Below are 19456 nucleotides of genomic sequence, written 5' to 3'. Positions count from 1 at the left end.
GCCATGGGCTGCAGCAGAATGCACCAAGTCCTATGGCCCAAAGTGGGGGCTTTCCAACTGGACTCTTGTCAAAGAACAGTATAGCTGAGGACTGAATTGGTGATGGGCTCAGGCTGACGCTGAATTGATGCTTTTCTGGAATCCAAGGAAGGTTCTGAGACTTTTTGTCCTGGCGGGGGTATTTCCACAGAGCTGGAAACCAACTCCTCCCTCCCCCACCCCCGTTCTTCCTCGCTTTCCTTCACTCCCACTCCCCCAAATCTGTGGTGCTCTCACAGAGATCTCCGTGGGCCCGAAACAATGCAAGAGTCTGATGAAGCCTCCCGTTGCTTGGCTAGGTTCTAGTTTCTGCGTTTGGCCCCACGGAATATCATAGCAGGATTAAAAGCAGATTGTATGACAGCAAAATGACTAAACCATTTCTCATAAAAGGTAATTTCAAACAAACCATGAGGAAGATTGCATTGCCTGAAAGAATTGTTATATTAAGGTGTATTTTGAATTTAATATTGTTTATTGCTCAGAAAAACTGTGGTTATTAGCATGCACTTGGGATGGAAGGTGAAATACATTTATGGCTGATGATCTCTTCCTTTTGTAGACTCTATGACCCACCACAAGTGCATTCACACGCATCATCGCATGCAGTCCTCGAAAGTGACCTGCGAGCTAAGTAGGACTCATCACTATTCTACAGAGGCAGAGACCTTGCTGAAGTCCAAAAACCTGTGAATGGAGACTCCAGTTCTGCTCTTCCTAACACACAGTCCTGATTAGGTGCATTGTCATACAAATGGTTGCTTTTCTAGTTGCTTCCTAGAATTCTTTACACCCTAGAGGAGTCCGAGGCTGGTCCTATTGTAGTTTACAGTGTGAAAGCCTTCTTTTGTCACAGAATTTTCGGGGGGCAGTGGATGAGCGGGAGAGCCTTATTTGCCACACTGAATGCCAGCCCGCGGCTCCCCGGTATATCTTTGTCTAGCAAAGACTGGAGTACAGGTCGTTCCCCATTCATAATAACGTCCCACTCTTAAGCCAGGAACTTAAATAATGGAAATGAATTATGTGATTCAATTATACTATTCAGTTAAACGTAAGTAATTATAGTCATCTTTGCCCTTTGTAATCTTCTTAACCTTTCGGTATTTCCTGACTCTGACATACTTTGGTATGATTATATCTATCAGCTGGGATGATGACTAATTCCCTTGAGCTATTTTCTGTCTGCTTGTTCCTATTTGTGATGGGGAACTCTTTCTTTGTAGATCTGTACCAAAAAGACCAATCATTATTCCTTTTATAGATGTAGCTTAACACAGTACCTGGAATGTAGTGCCCAATAAATGGTGGTTACGATGATTACCGATCAGGGTATGCTCAGGGACCTGCTGCATGGGTGATTCCTGAAGCCCGGCTGTCACAGAAAGCTTGGGAAAGCTGTCAAGTTCTTTGAAAGTGGCCACAGGAGAAATCCAAGGAACGGCAGCCAAAGCAATGGTGTGCCATCCCATCTTTCTATTTGTGCCTTTCATTTCTTCAATTCTTCAGCGAAAGAGACAGAGGAGGTCATCCCGAAATTAACGTTGACTTTATAAACAACCACACTTGGAAATAATAATGTGAACGTACTTGCCTGACTGCAGGAGATTTGACAGTCTTCCACTCCTCATCTGATATTGATAACACTTCCTGGAGGACCATTCCAAGCTGGCACTGCCCGCATTAGCCCCCTCAACTTCAGATCAGAGAACTTTCCCCAGAGGCCTGCCCCACCCACTTGGGCCTGAGCCAGCTGGACCAGACGTGGCAGAAAATTAAACATCTCATTCCCATGAGCAGGTAAGGAGTGGAGTCAGTCTTGAATGCCTAATAAGCTGTAACTTCACAACTTCCACTGTGTGTGTCCAGTGTTTGAGTTAGACTCCATTTCCCCCATCTCGACACTACCTAGAGATTCCTGTGCCTACGCTTCTTACGTCAGAATAGACAATATCAGGCCAGCCTGAGTCTGCACAGTTGCCTTTTAAGGGCAGGGCAGTGGGATCAATTCCGCAAGGGTGCAACAAATAAGGTGGTATGTTTTCCAAGTTCTAAACAATCGATTTTTTAATAATTTGTGTCCAATGAGCATATGTTTTCTGTCCTTTAATACACACTATAGTTGTGTAATACACATTTTAATATTATTGTCTTTTTATACACGTCCCATGAAAACAGGGGACTTAATTCTGAGGACTCCTAGCTATACGGTTGAACCTCAACACAGGTGGAAACAGATGTTTGTTTCCTAAATTCATAGCAATTCAAAATCATTTGAGCTGGGCTTGGGTCACAAGTTCAAGTCGCCAGCCCCTGTGATACCAGATATTGGCACATTTAAACAGTAGCTGCAAAACAAACAGTGATGGCATCAGGAGTGCAAACATGAAGAAACAAGATCACTTGGAGCTTTTATTTGTGTTTAAAATTTTAAACAGTGAAGCAGTGTGAACTGTGAGATTCATTTCTGTAATGGACTGTAATAGACCCATGTGTGCTTATGAGCTCTTTTTCCAACAAATGTGCTAATGTGAATTAGGAAGTATTAATACATTCATTTTCCCCTTTTATATGCTTTCATGTATTTTATTATGATGATTTTTAGAGGCGTAATTATACACAGGTAGTTCAATAACAGAACATTTTTACTGTCTTTGCTTCCTTTCTGGCCATTGTTATTTTGCCATCTGCTCTTTCATGGTTACTACTAAAAATAACTTTTTGGCATTGAGGGGAGTGAGGGTGTTAAAGAATGATCTAATTGCTATGTCAAATACTGTACCTACAGCACTGAGTCTGAGTTTACTGTGCTTCTTGAACACTATGACTTGGAATTGTGGGCCATCCTTTCCCCCAAGGGACCCACCCTGTCATCTATCTTACTTGGTCTTTTTATTCTTAGTTTATTTCTCTGCCGAGATACCAGCATGCCTTGCACCAGACCTACCGGGGTTTTGACCCTCGAAATGTCAATGGCCACATCTCCCTCACAGCAAACATCCAGATGAGAAGAAAATTCCAGTTAATCATCTAGATCTTCTGTTTACTCGAAGGCAGACATCTAGTTGACTGAACACTTTTTATCAGTGTAAAGATATGCTTACTGTCAGTATGGTACACTTTTATCTTTCAAATACATCAAGGGGTAGCAGTCATGTAGGTGTTACTCTTATCAGTGGATAAGAATGGGCAATGCTGGCAAAAATGAGTCCCTGTACTGAACGGGCCTCTCATTGGCCATGACCACAGGATCCTATTTGAACTTTGTTTTGCCACCCCTGGTTCCCAGGATAACTCGATTATAACTGGGGCCCCACGTGGCTCACTCTTGGGGTGGTTTAAAGAAAGAGTTGCTTAACAGAAAGATAAAACGAATAACAAGTTCATGTTTAACTTAACGCCTGGAGAAACTACAAAAGGACAGAAGAAAAAACACACTTAAAGTATGCCAGATTATCTTCAAAGTCTTGTTTTCTTATTTCAGCCACTCTGGGGTGCTTGGCAGAAAGAGGCAGTTCCTTTACCGTCTTTCTCTCTTCTCCCTCTGAACTCCTGACCAGAAAAATAACCCCAATCAACCAGCAAGCACCAACTCTTGCCCACCTAGCTGGGCCAGGCCTTTTCTTCTCCCATGGTTTCCTGGCTCATCCATTGCTTCTCTCCAGCTCTCTATGCATTTCTCTCATTCCACATCACAGATGCACAGAGCTGGATGAGCAAAGACCGCTTCTCTTTTTATGCCTGGAGGGAAGAAGGGAATGCAGTGAGCACACAAACGGCTGGGTGTGTCTCCTAAAGCTTCCTACATGGGCTACTATGGGAGTGACATCCACATGACTATTATACAGGGTATGGTGCTATGCAAACGATGGATTTACTTTTTGCCCCTTGGCACTGCTAAACATACCCAAGGGAAAAGCTTCCGTGTGGACATCGTGCACGGATCAGAAACCATCAAAAGGCACAGGGGAACTCTAAGGTTGGAGACCGATGGCAGACCGAGAAACCTTAACAAGCCACTTGATTCAAGCCTGACTCAGCCTGAAGTCATTCCCACTGAGTGATCGCTCAGAGACCAGTGCGAGGGGGGTTTGTTGCTCTCTGTCCGGTCACTGGTGGCCAGCTGTCCGTGACCAATGACCGCATTGTCTGACTGGGAAGTGTCCTCCGAGCTGGGTCAGATCACCTTTCGTATTCTCTTTCTGAATATGAGCTCAGGTATTGCATGGTGTTGGTGGGAGAAGTTTGGGAGAGGAAAGGGCATTCGGAAAGGTGAAATAACTGTTGGCTAGTGCTTGGTTTTTTTTGCCCCAGGGAACCAGAAAAACAAGCCCAACCGGTGTCAAAATCCAAGAAGTGTACGAAGCTGCATGTAATGGCTCTGGCTGAGTGTAATAAACCGCGAGACCGGGGCTTTTCCAGGTTGCTGTTGATTCTGAGGGAAAGTGGCATTTTCACAGGATCCTGATTATTCCGAGCTGGAGAACGTTTCAAACACGCTAAGGAAATTTACAGCTGCGCTTTCCGCAAGGCTAAGCTTTCCCAAAGGGTGTCCAGTGTCACGTCTGGAGACGTTTAATCTTAGTTGCCGTGATGGCTTTTTGATCAGTGAACTTCTTCTGTTTCCTCTTGTCCAGTTCCATGACCCAGTTTACTAGTTCACTTCCTCTTGTACATCCCTACCGTCAAATGCAGTTTCAGATGACTGGCATGTCGTCTTGATCAAAGCTAAGCAGAATTTTATGTGTGCCGCTTTCTGGTTGCAAGGCAAGGGGTAATTTTTAGGCGATAATAGAGAACCGGCCAGATATACAATTCTTTCCTTACTTGGAGCCCGGGAACCGAACTCTGTGGATCTCAGGAAGTCCCAATGTGGAAATTATTAAAGGAATATGAACTTGAATATAAAACCCAAGACACACCAACACGACCTATTCCAGAGTTCGCATATTCCTTCTGGAAGCAGAGCATCACCTACTAACTTACTTCGGTAAAAATCAAATAAAATGCAGAGTCCATTTTCCCATCATTTCCCTACTTTAATGTTCTTCAGAGTCAGCAACCTGCAAGTGCCTTTATGACCCCTGAGTTGGAAGGACCCAGGGGCTGCAGTCATGCTGCCCTCCTTCTCTCGGGAAAATCTCCCAGGGCAATAACCTTTTATTTCTGACCTTTTAACTGGCTCTAGTGGGCCATGAAACCTAAATGCCACTTCTTTCAGATTCCTGGGAAGCCTCAAGTCTCTTGAATCCAATTCTCTAGGGGAGTTTACCCCCTATGCTCAGGTCATTGATCCTGCAATAACAGCCTCAAGTCATTTGTGCCAGTCCTTCCTCGAGGGGAGGGTAGTGTCTGCTCACCAGGGGGAGGATGATGTCACTAGACGGCTAGCGTCCTCCCCAAAGCCAGGAAGCTGTCATGCCTACGGTCAGGGAGACTTGGATAAGCATAATCGATAGGGACGTGGACTGTCATGCTGGCGGAAAAGTTTGAAAGACTAATCCATATGGTATGTTTCTGCTTACTCTGACACTTACTGGAGAGCCCGTGGGCAGCACCTGGGTCTTAGAATAAAGAAGCAGGCAGGACCCACGATCCCATATGCTTCTGATGTCCACATGTTCTGACCTGGAAGGGATTTGGACGGAAACATCAGGGGCTATGACAGTTGTGTGACATTGTATGAAATATCTGAAGCCACTTGAAGGTGCAGCACAGGTCTGACCTGCAAAACAACAGTATGGCCCAGACTGGGGCAACTGGTCCACTCCTCTTGAAGGGAAGCTGAAGGCCTACCCTAGGTGGGAGGTCATTTCCACAAGACTCGGCTAAACGACCAGTCATGTCATTTTTAGGGACTAAAGATCCTTTTCCAATTAGGAAATTGATATTTTACTCAAGCGATTCCAAGACCTTGACCGGGAGTCAACATACCTGAATTCTAGCCCAGGCCCTGTCAGTATTTAGCTGCTGATCTTGGACTCTTAAATTTCTCTATCACAATTTCTGTATCTGTGCAATGGGAATGCTATTATCTGCTTGTCTATTCTATGGGGATGTTGAAGCAACAAAATAGATGTTAGTTGCTTTGGACATAATGAAAGAAATTATGCCCTATGTGTCCATAGAATTTATTCAGACTTTTCTTGACGACAATCTGGGGAAATGAGTTTCAAAAATATGCTACTCCGCATAGAACTGGTGCTTCTTCACCCCTGCTTGCTTTCTTTCTTTTGTTTCTTTTTTTTTTTTAGAGAGGGAGAGAGAGGGACGGGTGGGGGAGGGACAGAGAGAGAGGGAGAGAGAGAATCCTAAGCAGGCTCCATGCCCTGTGTGGAGCCCAATACAGGGCTCGATCTCACAACCCTGAGATCATGACCTGAGCTGAAAACAAGAATCTGACGCTTAACCGACTCAGCCACCCAGGTGCCCCCCTGCTTTCTTTTTTTGGAGGGGAGTTGACAAGGCTTAAGTTTGTGTCTTTCAAACTTTAGTGTGAACTCAATACAAAATGTCTCTTTAACATTTTATTTACCAAGAACAGTTACCTTCGAAAATATATGAGATTTTGCAGCCGAATGGCTAAAAAATAAGCTAATCAATATAAATGTTATAATCTAACAGCAGTTAACTCTGTGTTTACAGCTTTAATCATCCTTTATTGTATTCCGCAACAGGATATTGAATGAACAGTTCAGATTTTATGAAAACCTTATGTGAACTGTTCATTTCCCCTATAGCACATTGGCTACCCCGCTGTGTGAGATGTGACTTAGGCTCCTTACTTCCACTTTATAAACATAAGAGAACTGGAAAATTATTCAGCAAGGCATTGTTAGTGGGAGAACAGTGATTTGGGTTGAATCACTGCTGGGCTTGGCAAATTAATCTTCGCCTGTGTGGTAGGTAGATTCAAATTTAGTAAATGATTTGTGGCTCTCAACAGGTGATGGGTCATCTTTAATTTGACCAGATGGTTAAACCTGATTTCATTAAACTATGTGATCCTCTGATTCCCTGAAATCTTTGCCTCAGGCTTCTCTCCTATGCCAAACAAAATGGTCTCTTTGTTGTTGAAAGGGCTGGTAAATGATGTAAATGACATTGTGGCTATACTTTCTTCTTTTCATCCAGTTGAGATGATATATTTCATTAAATTTCCTAATAACTCCTTAAAAAATAAATTCATATTTAAATATGCCACGGATGCATGAATTCATTCTTTTTGTGAAACACTCAAATGATACAGGAAAATCAAAGCCTTCTTGACAAATTGTGCTGTTCCACTTTTTCCAATGAACCAGACCGCCTTACCGCCTTTTCTCCACATAGTTACATTTTTATGTGCATGTAGAAAAATACATTTGTTTTTGTTTGGTGTATGTGTGTACATATGCAAGTGGGGTTACATTCGCTCAGTAACTTGCTTCCTCCCCGCCCCCCAGTATGTTTTAGATATCTTTCCAAGTCACTACATGAAAATCTGTATCATTCTTTTAAACTACTGGATGGTATTCTAAAATATGGCCGTATAATAGTTTATTGTAATGTACTTAGACTTCTTGCAGTTTTGTAATTATTAGAAACAATGCTACATCTTGCCATTTGCAATGATGTGGATGGAACTAGAGGGTATTATGCTAGGCAAAATAAGTCAGTCCGAGAAAGACAAATACCATATGATTTCACTCATATGTGGAATTTAAGAAACAAAAACAAATGAACATAGGGGAAAAATTAAAAAAAAGAGAGGCAAACCAAGAAACAGATTCTTAACTACAGAGAACAAACTGATGGTGACCAGAGGGGAGGGTGTGGGGGCATGGGTGAAATAGGGGATGGGGATAAAGGAGGGCACTTGCTGTGATGAGCACCTGGTGTTGTAAGGAAGTGATGAATTGCTAAATTCTACACCTGAAACTAATATTACACTGTTTGTTAACTAACTGGAATTGAAATAAAAACTTGAAAAAGAAAAAAAACAAACAATTCTACCGTGAATATCCTTATACATGCCAAATTTGTAAGTGGAATTTTTGGATAGAAGGATATGAAGGATATAAAGAGACCAAGGGAAAGGTAGTAATAAGTTACATATTTGCTGTGCTGATGACTATTTTGTTTGTGATAAAAGAGATTCTGGTTTCCGTTTCTGTTTTCATAATCATCTTCTGAGTCCCCTGTGGGGCTATCCTTGTGCTCATCTGCACCTGAAGGATACGTCATTACTTAAAGTAATTTTATCCCAGGAGCATATGGGTTACAGAGTCTTGGATGCTTAACAGTAAAGACACCAAACAACATACAGAGATATCCAAATGAATAGTTTCTCTGGAAACAAAACTCCTTTGAATAAAATTACTTTGGACTTGGAGAAAGCCAGAGAATGCTTTGCTCTGAGTTGAAAGACCTGGTAAATGATGTTGGCAGAGGCGGCTGAGGACCAGGCAATGGTGAGACCAGGGCGGGGATGTTCCTCCCAGGAGCCAGTCAGGACTAAATGATGGCAGGCAGGGCTGCACTCCTGTGAGGCATGCAGATTCTACTCAGAGGACAGGTTTGTTTTTGTTTTTGTTTAATTGCGTTATAATTGACATATAACGTTATATTGGTTTCAGGTATACACCATAATGATTCAATATTTGTATATATTGTGAAATGATCGCAGTAAGTCTAGTTTAGTTCACATCTATCACCAGTACTTACAAACTTTCTTTATTCTCATGATGAGAACTTTTATGATCTGCGCTCTTAGCATCTTTCAAATAGGCAATAGAGTATCATTAACTATAGTCCTCATACTGTGCGTGACATCCTTAAGACTTGTGTGTTTTAATAACTGGAGGCTGGTTCCCTTTGACCCTCTTTACCCTTTTTGTCCATCTCCATCCCCTGAATCTGGTGACCACCCATCTGTTCTCTGTGCTCAGTTTTTGTTTTTTAAGATTCCACATGTAAGTGAGAGAGGACAGTTTTCTATGGCCTGCACGCTAGTGGGCAAGTCACCCACGTCTCCTGCACAACAGCCAAGTGGGGGGCCGCTCGGTCATAGGCGTCCTCTCTTAGGAAGAAAGGAACACTATGCTAAGGAGCATCCCTCCTCCTCTCCTTTCCAACTGACTACTTACATTATTTTTACTTGTGATAAGAAAATTTTGGACAATATAGTGGGTCAGGGGCATCCATCTTTTTTCAATAGAGGGATCATTGCATAAGAGAGAGAAATCCAAAGCAAGCTGGGGAGAGGATAGGGTGAAAATGGCAAAATTAAGACAGTAGTTGATGGTAATGATTATGTTCGTTCACATGTATTGAGCATTTACAATGGGCCAGGCACTGTGTATTGTTTAATTCATACCTGCCAGCAACCTTATTATCCCATTTTTTATAGGTAAAGAAACTTATGTCCAAGAGGATATATAACCAGATTGCAGTTATAAAGCTGATATAAGTGGTAGGGTTTAGATTTGCTTATGGAGCATGAACTGTTTTTAAAAAATTTTTAAAAGATTTTTATTTATTTATTGGATAGAGAGAGCACAAGCAGGGGGAGCGGCAGGCAGAGGGAGAAGCAGGTTCCCTGCTGAGCAGGGAGCCCGACACGGGACTCGATCCCAGGACCCCGGGATCATGACCTCAGCAGAAGGCAGACGCTTAACTGACTGAACCACCCAGGTGCCCCACAGAGCATGAACTCTTAACAATGATTATAATAATACTCCTATACACTCTTGCCTCACTTGGTCTTCTGAGAGAGAATTTTTTTGCCCACATAGATTGTCTGCCCCAATCCCTGACTCTTTCTTCAGCATGATGATCTGGGGTGTATTAACCCCCCCAAAACATGAAGGTCTCCATGCTATAACTCAAGGGAAGGAGAGACCAATTCTGGTCCAAGTAGATGAATTCTTTTAGAGGAAAAAGATGATTTCTTGAGCTATATAATATCTTGATACAAACATTTCTCCAGGGGCACCTGGGTGGCTCAGTCAGTTGAGTGTCTGACTCTTGATTTTTGGCTCAGGTCATGATCTCAGGGTTGTGGGATTGAGCCCTGCGTTGAGCCCCGCATCTGTCTCCTCACTCAGCATGGGGTCTGCTTGGGATTCTCTCTCTCCCTCTGCCCCTCCCGCCTGCTCATGCTCACTCTCTCTCTGAAAATAAATGAATAAATCTTAAAAAAAAAATTCCTCCAGTCCAACTCTTTTGGCAATGATTACACTCATCAAGTAAGCTTCTGCTATTATTAAGAGCTTGATAGGAGAAGTTTGGTCCTCTTGACCATTGTATTCATCCCTAAATTAAGAGACTAGGATTTTGGATTTCTGGCTCATCTCTTGTGATCTTGGTAATTATGACCCGGAGAGCATCCAGAGCAAGGAGAAAGGGAAGAATGAGTTTGAGAGGATAGAGGACTACCCATGGCTGGGGTCTTTGTGGTCTTGAAGAGAAGACTAAGCTGCGAGGGGGGACTGGGGGCCACCCTGCTCCCATGGGGGCCGCCGCCGCTGGGACCACGTGTGCCGCACTTGGACGGCGACTCTGCATTCATCTCCCAGCTTGAGCGTCAGTTGCATCTGTGCTTTCATTTATTAATTAATTAATTATTTAATTAATTTTTAAAAAAGATTTTATCTATTTGACAGAGAGAGACACAGCGAGAGAGGGAACACAAGCAGGGGGAATGGGAGAGGGAGAAGCAGGTTTCCTGCTGAGCAGGGAGCCCGATGCGGGGCTCGATCCCAGGACCCTGGGATCACGACCTGAGCTGAAGGCAGACGCTTAACGACTGAGCCACCCAGGCGCCCCTGTGCTTTAATTTATTTCCATTTCTTTCCACCCACTCTTTTGACTCCCTTTGACCTCTTGCCATTGTCAGAGGACCCGAATAATCACATGTAAAAATAAAATTTCTGCAAGGTTCCTGCCCATGGGGATGCCACATTTAGATGGAGAGGCTGTGAATGACAGATTGCTGGAGGCCATTTTAAGGGCCACAGCATCCACTGTTCATTTGTAAAAACTTACTCTCCTGCCAGTTTCCTGCCAGAACTGATGTGAATCACTATGTCAGTTTCTTGACTAAAATAACCTTTTTTTTCCCCTCTGCAAAATGAGGTTTTCACATAGAGTTAGCTTGACCCTCATCGTGCCCCTGGGGAGGTGTAAAAGTGGTACACCCTCTGATATTGCAGAAAGAGAGAGTCTCTCCTCCACCCTGCCGCAGCCCCTCCTGGATTCCGGGTGTGACTGTGTCCAGGATCCAGTGGAGCAGAGACCCAGGTAGCCAGAACTGACCACCTCTGGGAGCACAGTCTCCAGAACTGTGTGGAAGCTTGGAATCTGGCCAGAAGGACTCCAGCTGCATGTAATGGAAAAGGCCAGGGTCTGGCGAGGGTGATCCAACTTCTTATTCCACTCCATACATTCCCCCATTGCGCGCGTGCACACACACACACACAGAGGCAGTTCTCTAAATGGGACTTAAGGCTACACTTATGCTGGCATTATATAAAATAAGACAACTTCACTATTTTCCTTCTATAACCTCACTAAGCCTTTATAATCCTGACTTCTTTTAGGTGCCAGGAACAGGCATAGGCTGGAGTTTTATCTTCTTGGTTGAGCTATCAGGTTATTAAAGATTTCCCAAACAAATGCCAATGTCAAATTGCATTCACAGACATTATGTATTTTTTTCAGTAGGAGAACAAAAATGTGCTGGTCTGATTCAATTCCTTTCCTTCTCTCTCATTTATCATTTAGTTTTATCACAAGACTGAAAAAGGGGGCAGGGCCACATTTAATCTTTGCAATTCCTTTAAGCCTTAACAATTTCCCATTAAGTCATCCTTACCAAGATAAATGAAGGCGAGTAACAAGCCTATGGGTTGAGGAGTCTGGGAGGTGAGGGAATGCTGAACATGCAAGGAACCTATGCGCCTTGTCTCAGATTTAACAGCCAGTCACCATGATTTACAATCCAAGATCTCATTCCTTGCATCTTATATCCCCAAGACATGAAGAATGGAAGGAATGAAAATGTCATTTATTTCTTACATTGATGACTTAGAGGTTTTCAAGGAGGTTCTCTTGGACAACAGAGCAAGTTGCCCTTGACAGATGACTCCGCTACTGTATTTGATTCCAAGTTCCCACCAAGGAGTGCCAAACAAAATCTGTTACGTTTTAAATTGTCATATAATTTCTGCCCCCTCTCTCAACTCCACCACACATCCAACCAACAAATAAATCATGCCAAAGTCTTTTAACCACATGCTTTCAAATGAAACAAGCACAAGGGACATTTTTCAAGCTGACATCTGGACCCATTGTTCAGGAAGAACTTTACCAGGTAATGTTCAATTTCTCTTGACAAATCACAGCATCCAGTCCATTTGGGAGAGCATTCTAGGGTGATCTGAGGCGGTTGCAGAGTTTCCTTTTGCATTTGATATAGACAAATGACCCGTGCTGACACAAAGGGCTTTTAAGAGTATCTAGTCACCCACTGAGTGAATTGAATCATCAAGCCAGGATGCTGCCTCCAGCAGATGGTCCAGGTCCAGATGATGCAGCTTACAGAAATAGCCTTCTGAACCCAAGGTGATTGAAGATGAAAAGAGAAAAAGAAGAGACAAAATTTGAAACTCAGCCTCAGTTCTTTCTCTCTTGAAGCTGTCTGTTAGTAGATCCGAGGAGAGTATTTTCTGGAGAAACATATTCTCATGTCTGAAAGTCATGGAAGATCGTTAATTAGGAAGTCATTTTTTTTTTCTTCCTTTCCTCCCTCCTTCCCTTCTCTTTATTCTCTCTCATTCCCTTCCCCTTCTCCCATCCCTTCCCGCCCTCCCTCCCTCCCTTCCTTCTTTTCCCCTCTCCTTGTCTCTGTCTTTGTCTCATTCTCCTTTCTTTCTTTCAGGACTTAAGAGAGTTCTGGGCTCACAGAAGGCACTACATTGATACTTTTTTTTTTTTAATTTTTTTTTTTAAGATTTTATTTATTTGAGAGAGAGAGAATGAGAGACAGAGAGCATGAGAGAAAGGAGGGTCAGAGGGAGAAGCAGACTCCTTGCTGAGCAGGGAGCCCGATGTGGGACTCGATCCCAGGACTCCAAGGATCATGACCTGAGCCAAAGGCAGTCGCTTAACCAACTGAGCCACCCAGGCGCCCCTACATTGATACTTTTTGATCATGTTTGATTTGATTGTTGAGAACACCTGAGTCAACCGGGGACAAGTGCCCTACTTGAATATTGACTGTAGCAGGAGGCTCTAAAGGATGTTATCCTGTGTCCTCTATAGAAGAAGGAGAAACCAGAAGCATGGGAGGAAAATTCCACAAGAATACTTTTAGCTTCTTGCTGTGAAAGGAGACAAAAGAAGCTGAGAGATGAGCCACGTAAGGGGAACCTCAAAAGCCAGATTCCTGGGCAGAGAAATCCTTAAACCCCAAACAGGGGAAGTTTTCTAGGGAGATTGTGGGCATGGCCTCTGAGGAGAAACTATTTTGAACATAGATTTTTAAAAAAGATTTTATTTATTTATTTGAGAGGAGAGAGAGTGAGAGAGAGAGAGAGAGTGATCACAAGCAGGGGGCAAGGGCAGAGGGAGAAGCAGACTCCCTGCTGAGCAGGGAGCCCGATGCAGGACTCGATCCCAGGACCGAGCTGAAGGCAGATGCTCCAACTGACTGAGACACCCAGGCACCCCTGAACGTAAAATTTATAACCAGATCTCAGTTTTGTTCCTGTTCAGAGTGTATTACTTGCAGGGCCTTGTGCCTGATGATGACAATGGTCAAATTTTAGAAATTCTTCAGAAACTAATCAGTTGGCTAACATCTGGAAGGCCATGGGGGCACATGTGATTAGAAGTGAGGAAAAAATGTTAATGCGACTCATCTTTTTATGGAGTGAGAGAGGGTCTCTACCTCACTGCTAGCTTTCCCTTCCTTGGTAGGCAAAGAGTTTAACATTTCATATTTTATTTTTTTTTTAAAGCAATAGCTTTTCTTTTTTTTTTTTTTTAAAGATTTTATTTATTTATTTGAGACAGAACGAGAGAGAGAGAGCACATGAGAGGGGTGAGGGTCAGAGGGAGAAGCAGGTTCCTTGCTGAGCAGGGAGCCCGATGCGGGACTCGATCCCGGGACTCCAGGATCATGACCTGAGCCGAAGGCAGTCGCTTAACCAACTGAGCCACCCAGGCGCCCCAACATTTCATATTTTAGAAACACAAAGAGCATGTTTATATTGGTTTCCTGGCTTCAAGAAAAGGGTTTCCGGGTATCAAGGGCCTGGCTTTCTTCAGGGGTCTCTAAAAAGTGAGAAAATGCTTGTGGTATTTTAAAGAACTCTTATCATGGAAAATTCCAAATACACACGCACATAGAGAGAGCACTGTCTGCTGACCCCATCCTCCCAACACCAGCATCACAATTATCAATACAAGCCTGAGTGTGTTTCATTTCTTCTCCACCCTCTCCCCTGACCCCAACAGGATTTTCCTGATGAAAAAATATGATGGCTGGGATCTTCATCTGTAAATATTTCAAAGCATATCTCTGAGAGCTACGGACACTTCCTCTTTCTAAAACATACCCACGATATCATGATCACACCTAAACAAGCCCAACAATAATTGCTAATGTCATCCAGATTTCATGGACTTTTTCTTTTGACTGGTTTGAGAACTTTCAGGCCGCTGGGAAGGGGCTCTCTGGCAGGTCATTGGGCACCATGTTAATGCTTCTATTATGTGGTGTCCACAGGTATAATTAGGCCTATGACCTTTTCAGCTCCAGAGAGCAACTAATGAAAATGCAGGGCAACAGTGAAAGAAAAAAAAAAAAAAAAAAAAGCTCTGCTTTAGCAATTCCCCTCAGGCACCCTCTTTTCGTCCTGTTATCCCATGACCAGCTACTATTTTGCAATTTCCCCAAACCATCCCTGTTGTTGTGTTATCTAATCACTTACAAAGCATCACAGATGTTGACAGCATTGTGTTTCAGAGAAAATACTTTCGTGTTTCTAAGTCTGTCACTGAGGTGAGAGCCGTTGAACTCTGGGAAATTTTCAGATTGGTTATAATTATGGCGTGGGGCCAGTGACAAAGATTTGGGGAGAAGACCAATGTTTCTTAGAGTGAAGGAGACAAGTGAGGACAAGGGGGCCTCTGTTTCTGGCAGATAATCGCTTCAGCTTTGAAAAAAATGGCAATTGACCCCTGAATCTGGAACTTTCTTCAGCATCTCTGACAGAAGTTTAACTGTTTATGACTGCGGTAACATAATTTTTTTACCTCTAGTCTTTACAAGAGATATGGATCACGACCACTATTGTTTGGTGGTCCCACGCTGAGTGTTTTGAACTACAGCAATTAATCAAAAAGCTCTTCGGATCGTTGTTTTTTGGGTTTATTTTTCCCAATTTGTAGGCATGGCCACTGACATCTAAGAGCATTAACAGACACAAGAATTGAAGTGCTCAGCAAGTGCTTTTCATTGCAAAATATTAATTTGAAATAGGCCTTCAAATTTTTCTTTCCTGGTAGAGCTGTATGGCTCGGCAGGCGCTCCTTTATGTCTCCAGGAGATTAGGGAAGCGATCATATAGTTACATTTCTGCCCCAGAGGGTTCGGTCCCTGTGCAGTCAGGGAGAGGCAGGGGAGAGAGAGACGTGCCTTTTGTGTGCCCACGCTGGGCCAGGCATGCTCCCCAGGGTAACCCAACTCACCCAGTTGGGGTCCTCCTCAGGAACTGTAAAGCTAGTGGGATTTGCCCCTTCTTTTTGCATCAAAATGCACCTATTAGGTGGGATTTCCTCACACCTTTGCTCTCTTATGCAAATATTCAATGCAAATCAGTTCAGAGAACTTAATGGCCTTCACCTACTAAGAGCAAGGTTTGCAGTTTGGTGCGAGGAATCCAATTGAGAAATAAGCAAGACACAGATTTTTGTCTTCAAGGAAAAAGATCTGTGCACAGTTAACCATATCCAGTACCATCCCAAGTCCTGCTGACCCACCCTCTGAAATACCACTCTAGCCGTCACCCACTCTGGCCCCAGCCCCTGGCACCATCATTCACGTGGATTCTTACAGTAACTTCTATCTGGTCTCTGTGCATCCATCCTTGTCTCTCTGCAGGCCCACGTCTTCCACACAGCAGATGAAACCAACTTTTCAAAATGGAAACTGATAGGGGCGCCTGGGTGGCTCAGTTGGTTAAGCGACTGCCTTCGGCTCAGGTCATGTTCCTGGAGTCCCTGGATCGAGTCCCGCATTGGGCTCCCTGCTCAGCAGGGGGTCTGCTTCTCTCTCTGACCCTCCTCTCTCTCGTGCTCTCTCTCTGTCTCTCTCAATAAAAAAAAAAAAAAAAAAAAAAGGAAACTGATAAATCAGCCCTCGGCTTAAAGGCTAACAGGAAAAATTCTTATCAGGGCCTTCGAGGCCCTGCCTGTCTCTGTTGCCACCTTGGGCTGATCTTGCCCACTGCTGTTCACTGTGTCCTGCAGGTCCTGTGCTGTGGTTCACCTTCCTCCCACGCTGCCTCCTGCGCCGGCTCTACCTGGTAAACCCTCTTCCTTCCAGGTGCCTAATAGACTCCCATGCAGTCGGGAGCTCTGCGCTCGAACAGTCCTCCTCGGGGACCTTCCTGGAAAGCCACGGAGCATCATGAGGACTTCTCCCCTGCAGCGCCCCTCACAGTTGTCACCTTACTCTTACTGCGTGACTCTTTGATGCAGGTGTGTCTCCCCCTGCCTTCCGGACCCTAAGCGGCGTGGGGTGTGAAGACAGGGCCGGCGGCCCCTTCACGCACATTCGCATCCCTCGAGCTAGCACTGGTCACGGTGTGTGGGATGAATGAACCAAGCAAATGCCCTAGCTCAGGGGGCGGGTCACCCTGGGAAAGGTGGCCTGGTGGCCCTAGAGATGGGAGTGCTGAAAGATACACTGAGGTAAGTTAAACATCTTAAGAGTGTGTTTGAACAAAAATTGATTTGAAGAGGGCAGCAGGAAACAGAAAGTGGGTACGGGCACTCCTCTGACCAGAGCACAAGGAGGCCGTCATTGACAGAAGGCAGAAGCAAAGCAAGGAAATTATTGATCAGCTATAGCTCCAGCGGCTGCCTTATTTGGAAAAGCCTAGATGGCTGTTTGTGATCGGTTGTCCTTAGGTTCCGATTTAGCAACCCCGGAGGCATTTGCAGGCTTAGGTTTTGGTTTGCGACAGACAGGTTGGCTGTGAAGGTGTTAGAACCACTTCAGCCTCACGACCCCGTTGTGTAATTAGTTGAGCAGGGGAGAAGAGAGGGAAAGGAGAGATGAGAGACTTTGGGAGGCAGAATCCAGGTGACTCGCAAAGCACCGAAGATAAGAGAGACTGGAAGAGGTTTATGAATTCCCAGGCTTGATGGCTGTTTCCCCATACTATGTTGCCCAGCACACTTATCCCAAGAGGTGTCCGTAAAAGAAGAAAAGGGGTCCAGGGGCAAATACCTTTGAAAAGGGCTCTCATCTACACCTCCTTTTTTGGAGTCTCACAATACAAAATATCATATCAAAAACTCTGTAGGGTTAAAGAAAGCCTATTTGACTTGAAATGAGGAAGCTGGAAGGAAGAGCTATTTGGTGGCTGGAGGATAGTTACCTTTTTCTGATCTGTAGAGTTAAAATACCAGCGAATTTCTGAGTGGGGATGTTAAACAGGTCATTGCAGATGTAGGTCTGGAGATGAGAGAGTAAAAGTGTGAAAAGGCTCAGAAAAACAGAGTAGAATTATCGTTCAGGCCTGAACATGTCAAGTCTCTTATGGGAATGGGCTTTCAGAGGATACAGTCCTTTAGCCCCCAAACTGTCTTGGAGGAAAGTTCAGACTCGGGAGCAGAAGGGATTATTTCAGAATAAGTGGGCATGTTGATAAGACTCAGACTCTTCAGCACAGGTTCATGGTCTGCTAATTGCTTACCCAATATTCTCTCTCTTTCTTGTTTGGGAAATATATTATTTGGGGTGTCAAATGTGCCCACCATCTCCCTTGTGGTGAAGGGTAGCCAGTGAAAAATAAGTGGATATTGGTCAGGACTTCCTGCCGAGCTCTTCAGAAGGGATCTCTTTGATACACCTGTGTTCATAAACAGCGTTATTCATGATAGCCAAAAAGGGGAAACAACCCAAATGTCCATTGACATGAGTGGATAAACAAAATGTGATATTGCTGTCTAAAGGGAAGAGCCAATAGCCAAAGAGCCACGGGCAGGCTGGGGAGGTCTGGATGCTTCTTGAGAGATAAGCAGAAGAATTATACTTTTCATACAATTCTTTAAAGAGAAAACCTCGAAATGGGAAAAAAATAAATAAAGAGAAAACCTCTTTGTAAAGAATTCATCACTATGATAATTTTAGGGCTGAGACTGCCAAGTTCGTGGCTACAACTCATGCTTGAGTATTAGTTGCACTATCTATGACTGGGCTAATTTCATGTTACTGATACCATATGTATATTTATTCAATATCAACCCACATTCATTTGAGTCCCACTTTGTACTGCAGCAAGGAACAATAGGCCTGACTGAAGCCACATGCTGGATCTTATTGCAAACCACAAGCTTTTAAAATTCCCCATTAAGTGCAGGGAGTCTTCATGGAGGGAAGGAACGAAGATCCCTATTGATAAACACAGACACCAGATGATCTCATTGCCTCTGCCTCCGTCCACCCGCCAGAGTGTCTCTCAAGGTCCCTGAGTAATTGTGACACTAACAGGCTCCTTTGTAGGTCAGTCATTAGTTTTAATTTTCATAAAAGTCTTGGGATTGCATTTGAGCTCAAAGTTAGAAGAAAGAAGCACCTGCAACCAAGAGTGATTGAGGGGCAGGTGGAGAGTAATGCAGAAGTGACCTCGGGCAAGTCTCCTCTGCAAAACTCAGGTCCTCATCTGTAAAAGAGAAGAGGTGGAAAAGGTTATTTCACCAGAGCTGATCCTCTGTGATGCTACTTATTGAGCTACTTAAATGAAATGACTTGCTAGGGATTTCAAAGTTGTGGCCGGCCTGGAATGCCAGAGCCCTGAGTTGCAGGATGTTCAGCCACTCATTTACTCATTCATACTTCCATCCACTGAGCATTGATCAAGTGTCTACTGTGTGCCTGTTCTTAGATGCTAGAATTATCTAGATGGTTATGACATGGTTCTTACTTGGAGAAACTCAGGGTTCACCTGGTGAGGCACAAATGCCTTATGAGGTGATCAGAGCTTAAATAAAGGTGGGAGCACAAAGGAGGAAATAGCTGCTGGGGGTTGGAGGGGCAGTTTCTCAAAGCAATTAAATGAGAAGATAGGATCTTGAAAAGAGTGGTATGCTCCAGCTTGGGAGCTAGACAGGGAATGAAAGGGGTCAGGCATTAGGGACC

Source organism: Mirounga angustirostris, unplaced genomic scaffold, assembly GCF_029215605.1.
Source record: "Mirounga angustirostris isolate CCGP_5_RB_7025 unplaced genomic scaffold, mMirAng1.0.hap1 SCAF_7, whole genome shotgun sequence".
Taxonomy (NCBI): domain Eukaryota; kingdom Metazoa; phylum Chordata; class Mammalia; order Carnivora; family Phocidae; genus Mirounga; species Mirounga angustirostris.
This window is presented reverse-complemented; position numbering follows the sequence as displayed.